Below are 14762 nucleotides of genomic sequence, written 5' to 3'. Positions count from 1 at the left end.
CCTAGGGACCCTAGCATGAAGTGTCATATACTCTTGCGTCCTGCTCCTCGGTGGGCTGAGGTTAGTCACAGAGGATGGTACCTAAGCATGGGAGGTAGAAAGCAATGGCTCTGTCCTGCTTCTCTGAGAACTGGGCCAAAGCAACAGGCAAGAAATTTACAATTGTGGTAGTTCTTGTGCTAGGAGCCTTCTTAGATATTGTATGTTCTTTACAAGGTTGTGTCCATTTGACATTTTGTGGATATTGAGGTCCCTAAAAGATAAATTGTGAGGCCATCCTCAGAGGTAGTTCGTGTGGATTTCACTGGGTTTTGATTTTCTCCTGCAACACCAATTAAGTGCTTTTCTTGGCTCTGTTGGATAAGGGACTAAGTTCTTGAGATTGAGAGTTCTTTGTGTTCTGCTTGGGAGTTCTGCTCTGGCTACCTCTCCGAACCCTTGACATTTATTGAGCACCGATTATATGCTAGGTAATATACTTTATCTGGAAGTTAAAAATGCCAAAATAGAGTGTATTAACAGTATCTTTTATTTTCTGTATTCTGATCCTTTGACATCTTGGGACTTGCTGACTCTAAAGGGTCTGCTCCTTCAAGAATTTGCCAGTTCCTAGAGAGAGTAAACAAGTGGTCCAGGGAGTGTGCCTTTCACGTGCAAACCAACCAATCCAAAGGTCACACCCCAAACACATCCTTTACTGAGCTCTCACACTGAAGTGTAAGTCTTTTGGATATAAAATTCTTGGTTGATAAAGTATTTTTCTTTCATTTTCTTTGAATATGTCAACTCACTACCTTCTGTCCTCCACGATTTCTCATAAGAGGTCAGCTGTTAACTTTATTGAGGATCACCTGTATGTGGTGTGCTACGTTTTTTCTTGTTGAAAAGACAGAATTGAAAATATTGTCTTTTCTTTGTTTTTTGACAGTTTGTGATGTGCCTAGGCATGGATCTTTTTGAGTTTATCCTACCTGGAGTTCTTCGAGCTTTCTAGACGTACGGATTAATACTTCTGTTTTTCTGAGTCTTCCATTAGAAATATTTCGATGTGCTTGATGACCTTCCACAAGTGTCTGAACCTCTCTTCATTCTTTTTGAAAGGTGACAATGTGCTAGCAGCCCTTGCTGGCTCTCAGCGCCTCCTCACTCTCCGCGTCCACTCTGGCTGTGCTTGAGGAGCTCTTCAGCCCGCCTTTGCACTGTGGGGAGACCCTCTCTGGGCTGGCCGAGGCCTGAGCCAGCTCCCTCTGCTTATGGTGGTGTGTGTGGAGGGGAGAGGCACAGGCAGGAGCCGGGCTGTGCAGTGCTCTCATGTGGGCCAGCTGGATCCGTGGAAACATGTAACTCTGTGGGTCTCAAGACTCAGAGTGGCTGGCCGGTGCAGCCCCAGGTAGTGAGGGGCTTAGGACCCAGGCCAGCAGATGGGAGGGTGCACCCCCCCCCTGTGGCCCCCCGCCCCCACCACCACAAACGTGCCCCCCCACCCCATCCCCCACTCCCCACGTGCCCCCCATCCCCCCCACCCCACAGGTGCCCCCACCACCGGCCCCACCCGCCCCACCATCGCCCCTGCCCCCACGCCCTCCCGGACGCCACATCGCAGCACCCCCACCGCCTCCACATGTGCCCCCCATGCAGGCAGCCCCTCCCACTGCCTCTGCACGGGATCCACTTTGGAAGCTGGGTTCAAATCTTGGAGTGGGGTGAGGACTTGGAGAACTTTTATGTCTGGCTAAAGTATTGTAAATGCACCAATCAGCACTCTGTGTCTAGCTCAAGATTTGTAAAGGCACTCCTCACCACCCTGTGTCTAGCTCAAAGCTTGTAGAGGCACCAATCAGTGCTCTGTGTCTAGCTAATCTAGTGGGGACTTGGAGAACTTGTCTAGTGCTCTGTGTCTAGCTAAAGGATTGTAAATGCACCAATCAGCACTCGGTGTCTAGCTAAAGGTTTGTAAACACACCAATCAGTGATCTGTCAAAACAGACCAATCAACACTGTATAAAATGGACCAATCAGCACTCTGTGAAATGGACCAATCAGCTCTCTGTAAAATAGACCAATCAGCAGGATGTGAGCGGGGCCAGATAAGGGAATAAAAGTAGGCAACTGCGCCACCAGTGGTAACCTACAGGAGTCTCTTTTCACAGTGTAGAAGGTTTGTTCTTTCATTCTGTGCAGTAAATGTTGATGCTGTTTTCTCTCTGAGTGGGTGCTGCTTTTATAAGCTGTGACACTCACTATGAAGGTCTGCAGCTTGACCCATGAAGCCAGGGAGACCATGAACCCAGTGGGAGGGATGAACAACTTGGGATGTGCCACGTTTATGAACTGTAACACTCACCTTGAAGGTCTGCAGCTTCACTCATGAGGCCAACAAGACAGGAACCTACCAGAAGGAAGAAACTCGGGACACATCTGAACATCTGAAGGAACAAACTCTGGAGACACCATCTTTAAGAACTGTAACACATGGCGGGCACCTGTGGTTCCAGCTACTCGGGAGGCTGAGGCAGGGGAATGACATGAGGAGGCAGAGCTTGCAGTGAGCTGAGGTCATGCCACTGCACTCCAGCTTGGGCGACAGAATGAGACTCCGTCTCAAAAAAAAAAAAAAAAAATGTTTAACACGCACTGTGGGGGTCCGTGGCTTCATTCTTGATGTCAGCCAGACCAAGAACCCACCAATTACGGGCACATTTTCACATTTTTTAAAAAATTAAACTGTTCAGACTCATCTGGATTGATTTATTTTCAAGTTACCTGATTATTTCTGCCAGTGCAGATATGCTGTTGAGCTCTTCTAGTGATTTTTTTTTTTTTTTAATCAGTTACGGCACTTTTCAACTCCAGAATTTTAATTTGGTTCTTTTTCGTAATTTCTATCTATTGATACTCTCTGGTGAGACATCATTCTCATACTTTCACTTAAGTCTTCAGACATAGTTTCTTTTAGTTCTGTGATAGTATTTATAAAAACTGATTTAAAGCTTTCGTCTAGTAAGTCCCATTTATGGTCCTCCTCAGAGTCAGTCTATTAAGTACTTTTCCTCCCTATGTATGAGTCATACTTTCCTGTTTCTTTACATGTCTCATAATTTTTCATTGAAAACTGGGTATTAAATGTGGCAACTCTGAAAATCAGATTCCCTCTTCTTTTGGCGTGTGTGTGTGTGTGTGTGTGTGTGTGTGTGTTTGGGAATTTTTGTGAACTAACTGTAAAGCCTGCATTCTTTGTCGTGTGCCCCCCTCTGGAGTTCAGCTTGGTTGACTTACTGGTCAGCTGATTGTACAGAGATTTTCTTAACATATTGAATCAGTAAGTCTCCCAGCCTTTGCCAAAGAGCTCTATGTTTATGTTGAAATACGTTTTCAATGCTCTTGTGGGTAGTTTACACCTCTGTCTTAACTTTTAATTCCTGCTTGCTTTGTGTCTGAAGGTTCATCATGAGGTGAGAAATTAGGACCTTTTCAGCTTTTTTCTAAGTGTATACATGGCCTTGCATATGTACACAGCCTCGTACATGCATGTGGCCTTGTAAATACCCAGAAATTTTATTAGAGCTTTCAAAGCCTCTCAGGGATATCTTTTCACCCAGTTTTTCCTTTTAAGTGTTTTGGTTAACCTTTTATCTCCAACTGGTAATTCTGCTTCATACCTTTGCTGGACCTCCTTCTGTTCTTTGTACTCCCAAACTGTATACATTCTGCACTTCCCAGACTGAGCATGGTTCACTTTCTCTGTGGGATAGTCTGTTGACTTGCATGCCTCCCCTGGTATCATGATCCTCATGGAAAACAATGGTCAGTATTTCTTGCATCTGAAGATGTGTAATATACTCCCAAATGCTTGTGAAACAAAAAAGTACTTAGGAATTCTGTAGCATAAGAAAAATTTTTCATCTCTTATTTGGCACCAGGATAGGAATTTATTTGGGATGAACTTTTCTTTGCAGCTTCTCATTCATCAGGCATGCACTTGAAGTGTGGGAGTTATTTATATTCTTAAATGTGCTGAATATCCTCTGGTTCCTGATGCTGGTTTGATAATCCTGATCCTCTGAGTTCGGTAGAACTAACCTTTCCAGACCAAGCTATACATGTTCCTGAACGCTTGATGTCGTGTGATGGGAGGTAAAGAGTTGTGGCAGAAGACAACCAGCTTCTCATTTCTCAGTGGGGCCCACCAAGTGGATGTAATATGAAATTGACTTTTGCTTTTGGAAATAAAGCAGCACACACACACACAATTTTTTTCTTTTTTAAAAATTTTATTTTATTTTTTTTAATTATACTTTAAGTTCTAGGGTACATTTGCACAACGTGCATGTTTATTACATAGGTATACATGTGCCATGTTGGTTTGCTGTACCCATTAACTCATCATTTACGTTAGGTATTTCTCCTAATGCTATCCCTCCCCCTGCCCTCCACCCCACAACAGGCCCTGGTGTGTGACGTTCCCTGCCCTCTGTCCATGTGTTCTCATTGTTCAATTCCCACCTATGAGTGAGAACATGCGGTGTTTGGTTTTCTGTCCTTGTGATAGTTTGCTCAGATGATGGTTTCCAGTTTAATCCATGTCCCTCAAAGGACATGAGCTTACCCTTTTTTATGACTGCATGATATTCCATAGTGTATATGTGCCACATTTTCTTAATCCAGTCTATCGTTGATGGACATTTGGGTTGGTTCCAAGTTTTTGCTATTGTGAATAGTGCCATAATAAACATGTGTGCATGTGTCTTTATAGCAGCATGAATTATAATCCTTTGTATATATACCTAGTAATGGGATGGCTGGGTCAAATGGTATTTCTAGTTCTGGATCCTCGAGGAATCGCCACACTGTCTTCCACAATGGTTGAGCTAGTTTACAGTCCCACCAACGGTGTAGAAGTGTTCCTATTTCTCCACATCCTCTCCAGCACCTGTTGTTTCCTGACTTTTTAATGATCACTGTTCTAACTGGTATGAGATAGTATCTCATTGTGGTTTTGATTTGCATTTCTCTGATGGCCAGTGATGATGAGCATTTTTTCGTGTGTCTGTTGGCTGCATAAATGTCTTCTTTTGAGAAGTGTCTGTTCATATCCTTTGCCCACTTTTTGATGGGGTTTTTTGTTTTTTTCTTGTAAATTTAAGTTTTTTGTAGATCCTGTATATTAGCCCTTTGTCAGATGGGTAGATTGCAAAAATTTTCTCCCATTCTGTAGGTTGCCTGTTCACTCTGATGGTAGTTTCTTTTGCTGTGCAGAAGCTCTTTAGTTTAATTAGATTCCATTTATCTATTTTGGCTTTTGTTGCCATTGCTTTTGGTGTTTTAGTTATGAAGTCCTTGCCCATGCCTATGTCCTGAAGGGTATTGCCTAAGTTTTCTTCTAGGGTTTTTATGGTTTTAGGTGTAACCTTTTAAGTCTTTATAATCTTGAATTAATTTTTGTATAAGGTGTAAGGAAGGGATCCAGTTTCACCTTTCTACATATGGCTACATATATTTTTTAAATCGTAATAAGCATAACAAAATTTAGCATCAATAAGTAGAACATAAAATTTAGCATCTTAACCATGTTTAAATGTATCGTTCATTGGTGTTAAGCACATTTATATTGTTGTCCAACCTCTAAAGTAGTATATTTTTAACATGAATCATATAAGCTGAAATTCTCTTGATTATTCAAGGGTGGTTAAATGGTTTGTGGGTTGTCCCAGTCCTTTGAATCTGTGTCCTCATCCCTGATGAAGCAATCCTCATTAACATCGACTTAACAACCACAGAAGGTCCCAGGTGTAGACAAGGTTAGGATACATTTCTATTGTTCTTGGCCACTTACATTATTACAGTATAGACAATGAACCTAAGATATGGGTTAAATGATATTTGAACCCTTTGGGTGGATTGTAATGAATTATGTTACTTGAAGGCAGTATCTCCTTGTGGGTATAACATTGACTTTGAATTGAGGCCAATTACATTTCAATGACTAGATTTGTAACCTTGGGTAAGTTGCTGAAACTCTCCAATCCTGTTTCTTCACAGGAAGAACGAGACTGTTTATATCTATTGCCTACCTAAGTGAGGATTTAATATAGTTGTTATTATTGACTACCATTTGTGAAAACTGGAAGTCAGCTTTATCTCTCTCATTCCCCCTTTACTTGGAATATTTATTTTTTCCCCACTAAATGCACAGAAATCTGTACCATAAACATTTGTATCTGTTCTTGTGTTTTATAATTCAAATATTACCTAATCAATTATTAAACATGGTTATTTCTAAAAAGCATTATGTATACTTGCTAATAATAGTTGATGTTTTCAAGCTTTAGTTTAACATGCCTAGAAGGTGATTTCAGCTCCCCTTCAAGTGAGGAGGTGAGTCCTATCATTTATGTATGTGGTTATGCAAGTTAAAGTTTTTATTTGCAAAGGACAGGAACAATACTTAGCTAACTCAAGCAAAACAAGGACATTTTTAGAAATATCTCTTCAGAAAGAGACTTGGCCTCAGAGAGACAGAGTAAGTAGGTGCTTCAAGGATCTTGGTACTAGGTAGCAGGAACAGATGGAATTCGTTTTCATTGAGGGATCACAATTACAAACTCTCCTTGGGTTACTTGGTAAAGGATTTAAATTTTAGGGGAGAAAGTCTAATCAACCTAGCATGAGTCCTGTGTTTATATTTTGCCTAGTAGGTCAAAAGCCTCATGATAGATAGTTCTACCAAGGCTGCATAAAATGTGACAGTAGACATTTCTAAGAATAAAGTTGTGTGGTGTTACCAAATTGTTGGGGGGTTGTGGTGGATATTGGACAGGAAAAAAATAACATGTGTCTACTTTACAAGTACCACTTTGTACGATCTATCTGTGTTGATCAAAGCCTAGTAGGCAGAAGCCATTTTGATGTGAACATAATAAACACCATGTTTTAAATTCAGGGACTGTGAGAAATCTCTCCCCACCCTCTAATTTTTTTCTAATCTGGGCTAATTTTGGAAATTCAGCTGGTAAAGATTTGTAAGGTAATGGATAGAATAATAAAAAGTCTCATCTTCTGGGAGATGGCTTCAGGATCTGGTGGAATTCTGATAGTTGTCTATGACTCTATGAAGAGAGATGTTTAAGGATTCCTTCTCTCAAAGTAAGGTAGTAGAGAGCCTAGAGTTCAAACTCAACCTGGATTGAAGTCCCCTTCTTTGACTTCCATTGCCATGACATCTGGCAAGTAGTTTAATCAAGCTGAGAATCCGTTTTACTATCTGTAGCGTGGGACTGATGATTCCACCTTTCATTGTTTTATATGACGTCATTTATAGCACTTACTGCAGTCTCTGGTAAACCAAGGTACTATCCCCTCCCCCAAACTCCTCATCTCCCTCAAAAAAATATATATTCAGTATCTTCTTGGCATGGAGGGAAGCAAAGACTAACAATGTATGGCCCCTCACCTCACAGAGTTCTGCCATTAGCAAACAGTTGCATGCCAACAGCATGAGATATGCCAAGGTGGAGGGGTGGGAAGTAGGAAAGGGGGCATCTAACTTAGTCAGGGAAGCTTTTTTAGTGTATAATGCATATCCTGACTCTGGGGAGGTGCCTAGGTGAAATGCCAAGGAGAGAGGCCTGAAGCACATAGTATTTGGAGGGGACTGTAGGGGGGTTGCTATGACTGGAATGCAGTCACACCCAGGGCAAGGGCAGGAGCAGGGGCATAGCAGGGGTCATTCAGACAGGAAGGGCCTAATATCACAAGCCAGGAAGTTTGGCCTTTTTTTTTTTTTTTTTTTTTTTTCTGTTTGTTTGTTTTGTTTTTTGAGACGGAGTCTCGCTCTATGCCCAGGCTGGAGTGCAGTGGCGAAATCTTGACTCACTGCAAACTCCGCCTCCTGGGTTCACGCCATTCTCCTGCCTCAGCCTCTCTGAGTAGCTGGTACTACAGGTGCCCGCCACCATGCTCGGCTAATTTTTTGTATTTTTAGTAGAGACGGGGAAGTTTGGCCTTTTCTTATTCCTGGGAAACCTCTTTAGCTAATGACCATACTTCTGGATATCCTTACCCTGCCCTGAAAGAGGGAAGAAGGAGAGACCTGACACAGACTGAATAATGTGCAGGGATGTGAGTGCCAGGAAGGATTGGATTAGGTTGCAGCAGGCACCATTGTTCCAATTTGTTCCATTCTTCCGAACTGACAGGTGTCATGGGAGAGAATTCTCAAATGATACAAATAGATTAATATTTTCGTTTAGAGCTAAGCCTGGGTTTAATTATTGATATTTTCTTCTGGCTATAGAACTGCCTTAAGGTTAATAACATCTTTTTTCTTTTATTTTGGGTTTCACTCTTCTGTCTGTCTTAGGAAATACTTTTCTCTAAAAGGGCATTTTCACTTAGCATTCATGTTCTTTTCCCGTATCCTGTAAATGAAGGAAGCCAAAGGAAATCAAAATATAAACTTGGATGCAAAATCAGATTTAAATTTCTAGATTAAAAAATAACTCTTTTCACCCCCCTTCTCTGTAGCTAACTTGTGTTTTTCCAGTGAAAACCTTAAATACAACCAGACATTGTTTATGAGCTTAATTTCAGCGGATGTTTCCTTGTGCAAAGGGAAATGTGATCACAGGGATTTCTTTGGATCTCAGCAGTAACTTACACTAACTTATACTATAGTTCATGACATATTGACTGATAAATCATTCAATATGGAATGAACGATGTCATGTCTTCAGGTTTTCTGATCTTAATTCCTGCCAAAGAAAAGATGAAGTGTATATAATAGCTGAAGATATTATTCTCTTCAGTCCATTTTCCCATGTAGGTGGGCTGTCAGACCAGCAGGAGATTTACTGTGATTTAATGACATATGCCTCTGGGACCTTTCATTTCTCTGTAGCTGCATCCTATGCTAGAAGGCAGTGAGGGTTATTCTAATTTGAGAAGCAGATACCTTTGGGAGAGGCAGATTGTATTTAGAAAAGCCCCAAAAAGGAACATTATAGAATACAGTGCTTGAATATGGGCCAGTTAAGTTAGATCTTTTGGCTTAGCCAAGGGCTTCAAGTGTATAGAACTGTTTGCGATTGTCAGGCACTTAAAATTTAAATAAACGTGGGCTCGTGATTTGAGTTCAGCTTTGAAAACAGCATGGACTTTAGGGCTATCCTTTAAAAATAGTTTTTGTATGCATGGAGGAAAATCTTTGGTCAGCATGAGTTCTTTTTATAATCAATCTTTGAACAGCAGAGTGGGATGGCAAACAGGTTAGGAACATAAATTCAGGAGCCAAATGTCCTCAACTTGTAGCCATTTACTTGCCCAGTGACAGTGGTGAACTAATTTAACTGTCTTTTGACTCAATTTCTCTCAATTAAAGAAGAGAAAATATAGTAACTATAAAAGGGTTCTTGAGAGACTTTAGAGCAGAGCCTGCCAAAATAACACGTTCCACAAAAAATGACAGGTACTATCCTTATTATTAATGATTATCATCATCATTAACATCACTGAGACCAGGATGATTGGCTAATGGAGACAGTGTTTTCAGAGGCTGTGATGATGTGTAGATGATGTCTGAGTTATGTAGAATTATTTTTTAGTTTTTAAAAACAATTTCAAGTGTTATTAGCATGCAGAGAATAATAATAAACAGTGCTTACTGAATGCCAAGCATTATATATGCATGCTATAATATATATATAAAATATATAGAAAAAACGGAACCCGGGACAGTTTGTTGTATATCTTGAAAAGGTGACTGCAGCTGTCACACACCATAGATGCTTGAAGTTATTATTTAAAATATTTTTGTATGTCTGCATAGTTAGGCCTGGAGGTTCATTTATGAAATAGAGACAACTGATGAATTTTTTCTCATGTTTCAGCTTTATTTTTCAGAAATCATATTATTTTTCATTTGCTTTTTTTTCTAATATGAATAGTATAAATCGTGCTTCTGATTATAAAGTTAATGAATACTTACATAGAGAAATGTAAAGAATATTACTGTCTTAATAATTCCAAGAGTCTCTATGCATTTAAGGTCTGATTTTTCAACAGTATACACCTGGTACTTTCAGAAGGTGTTGAATGAACATTTTTGAAAATATAAATGTATATCTATATCTATACATATGTATGTATAGACATATACATATATATCTTTTTTGCTTTTATTTACTCATCTGAAAATAATAGTTTCTAGCTCCTTATGTCTATGACAATGAATCGGATCAATACACATAAATTTGTATTTTTTGTAGCAAATTGATAAAACTACAGCTTCTTTTAAAATATTGTTTGGGCTGGGGGCAGTGGCTCACACCTGTAATCCTAGCACTTTGGGAAGCTGAGGTAGGCAGATCATGAGGTCAAGAGATAGAGACCATTCTGGCCAACGTGGTGAAACCCCGTCTCTACTAAAAATACAAAAAAGTTAGCTGGGTGTGGTGGCGTGCACCTGTAGTCCCAGCTACTTGGGAGGCTGAGGCAGGAGAATTGCTTGAACCCGGGAGGCGGAGGTTGCAGTGAGCCAAGATTGCGCCACTCCTCTCCAGCCTGGCAACAGAGTGAGACTCCATCTCAAAAAAAATACTAATTTTTATATATATATACACACACACACACACACATATATATACACACATATATATGTGTGTGTGTGTGTGTATATATATATATAGAGAGAGAGAGAGAGATTTTGATATGTTTTTGTGTATTATCTTTTATTCTTTGAGTTCTTTAGTTTTAAATATGAAGAACATAAAGTCAGTTGTTATCCTTTCTTAATCCAAGTTAAGAGTCATTTTGGGGAAATGTTTTTATTTCATTTATATAATAGCTCTTATAAGTTAACTTTTGGTCTTATTTTTGCGTCTTATTTTTTTCTGCAAATCCAACATCTGGGTTATCTCAGGGTCTGTTTCCTTTTTTTCTTGACCTGGGGTGACTTTTTTTTTTTTTTCTATTTCTTCACATGTCTAGCAATTGTTGGTTGTATATAGTACACAGACTCTGGTTTCTGTAGTTTTCTTTCTTCTAAAGAGTATTGAGTTTTCTTTTTTAAGGCAGTTAAATCATCTTCATTTTATGGAGCTTCATTTTACGTTTTGTTAGAACAGAGCTCTTTCAGGTTTTGTCTTTAGACTTACAGTGAATATCTTAATCCTGGGACATAGTCTGTACTCATAAAATGTGGTTCTTCTCTGGTTTCATAGGAAAGCTTGAGATATTTATTAAGACACTCCAACTTGTTGGGTCTCAACTCCACACTATTCTTTCCTGTGAAGGGCAGCAGCTGAAATCTCTGCTCAGATTTTTCACTGTTCACTGGCCTCCTTGGCATCTCTCCCCCACACACAGGTCTGGGGTCAGACAAGGATTTGAAGGGAATTTGTAGGTAGATTCCTTAGCTCTCCTTTGCGACTCCTTTCTTTCTGGGTCCCCAGTACCACCTCAATTTCCAGCCACCCTGGCAACCCTGAACTCCATTCTCTGAGACTTCATGACTTCTAGCCACACAGACTGGTGACTGTTTTCGTTGGAGAAGCCTTATAAATATGGATTTTACCCAGTGCATATGGTTCCCCTTTTTTAAGTGTCAAATTCCTCAAACATCTGTCTTCTTTTGGCTTCTCTCTAGTGCCTTCAATTACTTGTTTTATATTTTTCCATAGTTTATAATTGTTATCTGCAGAAGGGCTAATATATGCAATCTACTTTTCTATTACTGGAACTCACTTGGAACAACTCAGTTTTAAAGCTGCATTTGAAACTTTGTTGATGTATAAAAATGATAAAAGCTGCGTAATTATCTAAGGAGTAGGCATTCTCAAATTTATTCAGCCATTTCTTCATTGAGGAAAAATTTGACTTTGTTTTTATATTTGTTTCCAGTAAAAACAGTGCTGATGCTAAGAGGCCTCCCTGGAACCAGACAGCTTGGTTCATTTCATATTACTGTCTCCTACTTCATAAATGTGTTAGCTTTAACAAGTTACTTGGCCTTTTTGCTTGCATTTACTCATCTGCAAATAATAATTGTTTCTAGCTCTTCAGGTCTGTGACAATTAAATGAATCAATACACATAAATATTTAAGTAGTTCTTTACCCATACAATGCAATAAATGGTAGCACATTTTGTTATGATTTATCCCAGGTGTTCTGAAATTTTCTTTGGTATATTTTGATGTCATATTTCATTCATTGTGTTGGAGACTCAATGGGTCCTTTTAATCTGGAAATTAGCATTTCCCAGTTTGAGGAATTTTTGCATAATTTTAAAAATAATTCATTCTTTTCAATCTTCTCTGTTGTCTCTTTCTACTTCTTTTAACTTTCTTCTTTTAACTGTCTATTTTCTCTTTGTTTTGGGGAAGTTGCCTCAATTTTATCTTCCAAGCTTTCTATTGAATTATTTATTGTCATTATGTTTTCAACTTCCATAAGTTTATTCTTGTTCACTAACTAATTTTTTTTTTTTAATTTAGCATCCTGTTTCTTTTTCATGGATAAAATCAGTATCTTCTGACACATCTAAATATCATAGGGTTTTTTAAGGTTTTCTTCAACTCTGAGCATTATACTCTTTTCTTCTGTTATCCTGTTTATTAGTTTTGTTCTTTGTCTTTCAAGTTGGAGGTTTCCTCAAATATCTGACATTCTTGGGCTGTTCACTCATATTTAAAAATATGCAATAAAATGCTGATTGGAGGCACCTTAACGAGTGGGGAGGTTGGGGTTCACCATAGAATAAAGCAAGCTATTTCCTTGCTGCTCCCCAGTTGGGAAAATTTCCAGTTAGTAGTATCTCCAGGGCTTTCATTTAAACGTATCAGTTTTTTCCTCAAAGAAATGTTTTTGTCTGCTGCTCAGGTATAACCTAAGTGCCACTATCTTGGGAAACAAGTATGGGCAGTGAGTCAGAGGCCTCAGTGTTCTTGATGTCGATTTTTAATGAATCTTCCTATTTTTAGTGTGACATTACACTGCTCAGCTATGCCTAGTGTCTTAAAATCCAGAGCCTCTCTAGCCTAGTGTCTCCTGAGAGGAAGTTACCTTTCTACTTCACCCTTTATCTTCATTTTTGGAGGACCCTGGTGACTCCTGATTTTTTTTTTTAAACCTCGTTAGCTCTTATGGAACAAATAGCCATTATTTTGTTGCCTTTCTACTCTGCAGGCTTAGATTTCAGTTTTTTTCACCCTACCAAGTCAGTTTTCCTTCCTATATACTTCCATCTTTTAAAAAATTGTTGACATTCTTCTTCTTCTTGTCTTTTTCTCTCTCGTTTCTTTGTCCCTGAGGGGGTTTTTTTTCCGTCTTTTTCGTAGAGTTTTGAGAGACAGCATAGGAAATGAGTGTTTTAGTCCAATACATTTTACTGGAAGTATTTTTGTTAAAATTAATCCTTAGTATTTTATAATATTTAACCTGATTTATAAGCATTAAACCTGATATCTGAATATGCTCCGTTTTTTCTTGTTAGCTTTTTTTTAGTGAGCTGTAGTATCATGAGTGATGCACTGAAGTCATCCTTTGCGATTTGAAGACCCATAGGTTTATGCTCATGAAAGGTGGAAGTGTTTTGCATGTTAATTCTTTTCCCTGTGGCCTAGTTTCAGTTTAGATGCTCAGAGCAGATTTGATCCTATCCAAAATATCCTTCCGTTTTGCATCTCATCAAAGGATATATTAGGCTTGTATGTTGGGCAACTTTGCATGTCCAGCTGGATACAAATCTTATCACCAGTCTTAAGAGAGTTTGCAAAGGTGGGTATAAAAATAGAGATTTAGAACCCATAAATGACATTTAAAATTATTTTAAATATTATTTTAATTTTTCTATTTTAGTTAGAACACAATTATGCATCATTTCTGGCTGGCTGATTAATATAATTTTGAGTAATTTTAACTAGGCCCAGTTTTCCTTAATGGTTAAGAGCATGGTCTTTGGAGGCAGTTAAGCTGAATGATCTTGGGCATGTTTTTTACTTTCTCATGGCTTCAGTTTTGTTCTTTGTAAAAGAAGGTTAATAATACTACCTGCTTCCTAATGTTATGAGGAATACATTAGTTAAATATGCAATGTGCTTAAAACAGTGTGTAACTTCTAATAAATATGGTATGTTTGCTATTATATACTTTGAATTAGGAATACAGGGTTAGACAATCCAAGGACCATAATCATATAACCCTCCCCACTCCACCTGCCCCCCCATTAATATAGCAGAACAGTATGTCTGTTAGTGGCAGATCAGACAATTGGATGTCCTGCCACTGAGGACATCTATAAAAACTGAATAAAATATGAGAGAAAAATAATAAAATATGTCTCTTTAAAGCCATTATAGAGATAAAAAGATACTGAAGAGTCATTGGACCAGAGCCCATTATGGGGCACAATGGTCCAAGAAGGTGAGAACAGCATTTGAGGCCAGTTTTTCCTGGGGCACTTGCCAATTTGTGAAGCTGAACAGCACTTTTGACAGTTCCTGTCAAATATAGGGAGATAGGGAGATAGGAATTAGAGGCTTGGCAAGGGGAGGGATCCTATTGACAAATTCTCACTTTGGGTTGAAATCTCAAAAAGTCTTACCTATTAAGATACCTGATGTAAATGACGAGTTGATGGGTGCTGACGAGTTGATGGGTGCAGCACACCAACATGGCACAAGTATACATATGTAACAAACCTGCACGTTATGCACATGTACCCTAGAACTTAAAGTATAATAATAATAATAATAATAATAATAAAAGA

General features: G+C 38.9%; 1 protein-coding gene across 7 annotated transcripts in view; it reads left to right on the top strand.

The window, feature by feature from the left end:
- MYRIP (myosin VIIA and Rab interacting protein) overlaps positions 1–14762 on the top strand; it is a 404653-nt gene that overhangs the window by 60085 nt on the left and 329806 nt on the right. For 2 of the 7 annotated variants that reach the window (XM_031662844.1, XM_031662843.1), the window contains exon 1: positions 2026–2158. The exons of 2 other annotated variants lie outside the window; for them this stretch is intronic. The gene's annotated coding sequence lies outside the window, so the exon portion shown is untranslated. Of the gene's footprint in view, positions 1–2025; positions 2159–14762 lie in introns of those variants that run through there. 3 more of the 7 variants (XM_031662840.1, XM_031662838.1, XM_031662841.1) reach the window with 2 other exon arrangements.

Source organism: Papio anubis, chromosome 2 (assembly GCF_008728515.1).
Source record: "Papio anubis isolate 15944 chromosome 2, Panubis1.0, whole genome shotgun sequence".
NCBI classification, from domain to species: domain Eukaryota; kingdom Metazoa; phylum Chordata; class Mammalia; order Primates; family Cercopithecidae; genus Papio; species Papio anubis.
The sequence above is the reverse complement of the archived record's forward strand: the minus strand, read 5'-3'. Positions and strand labels throughout refer to the sequence as shown.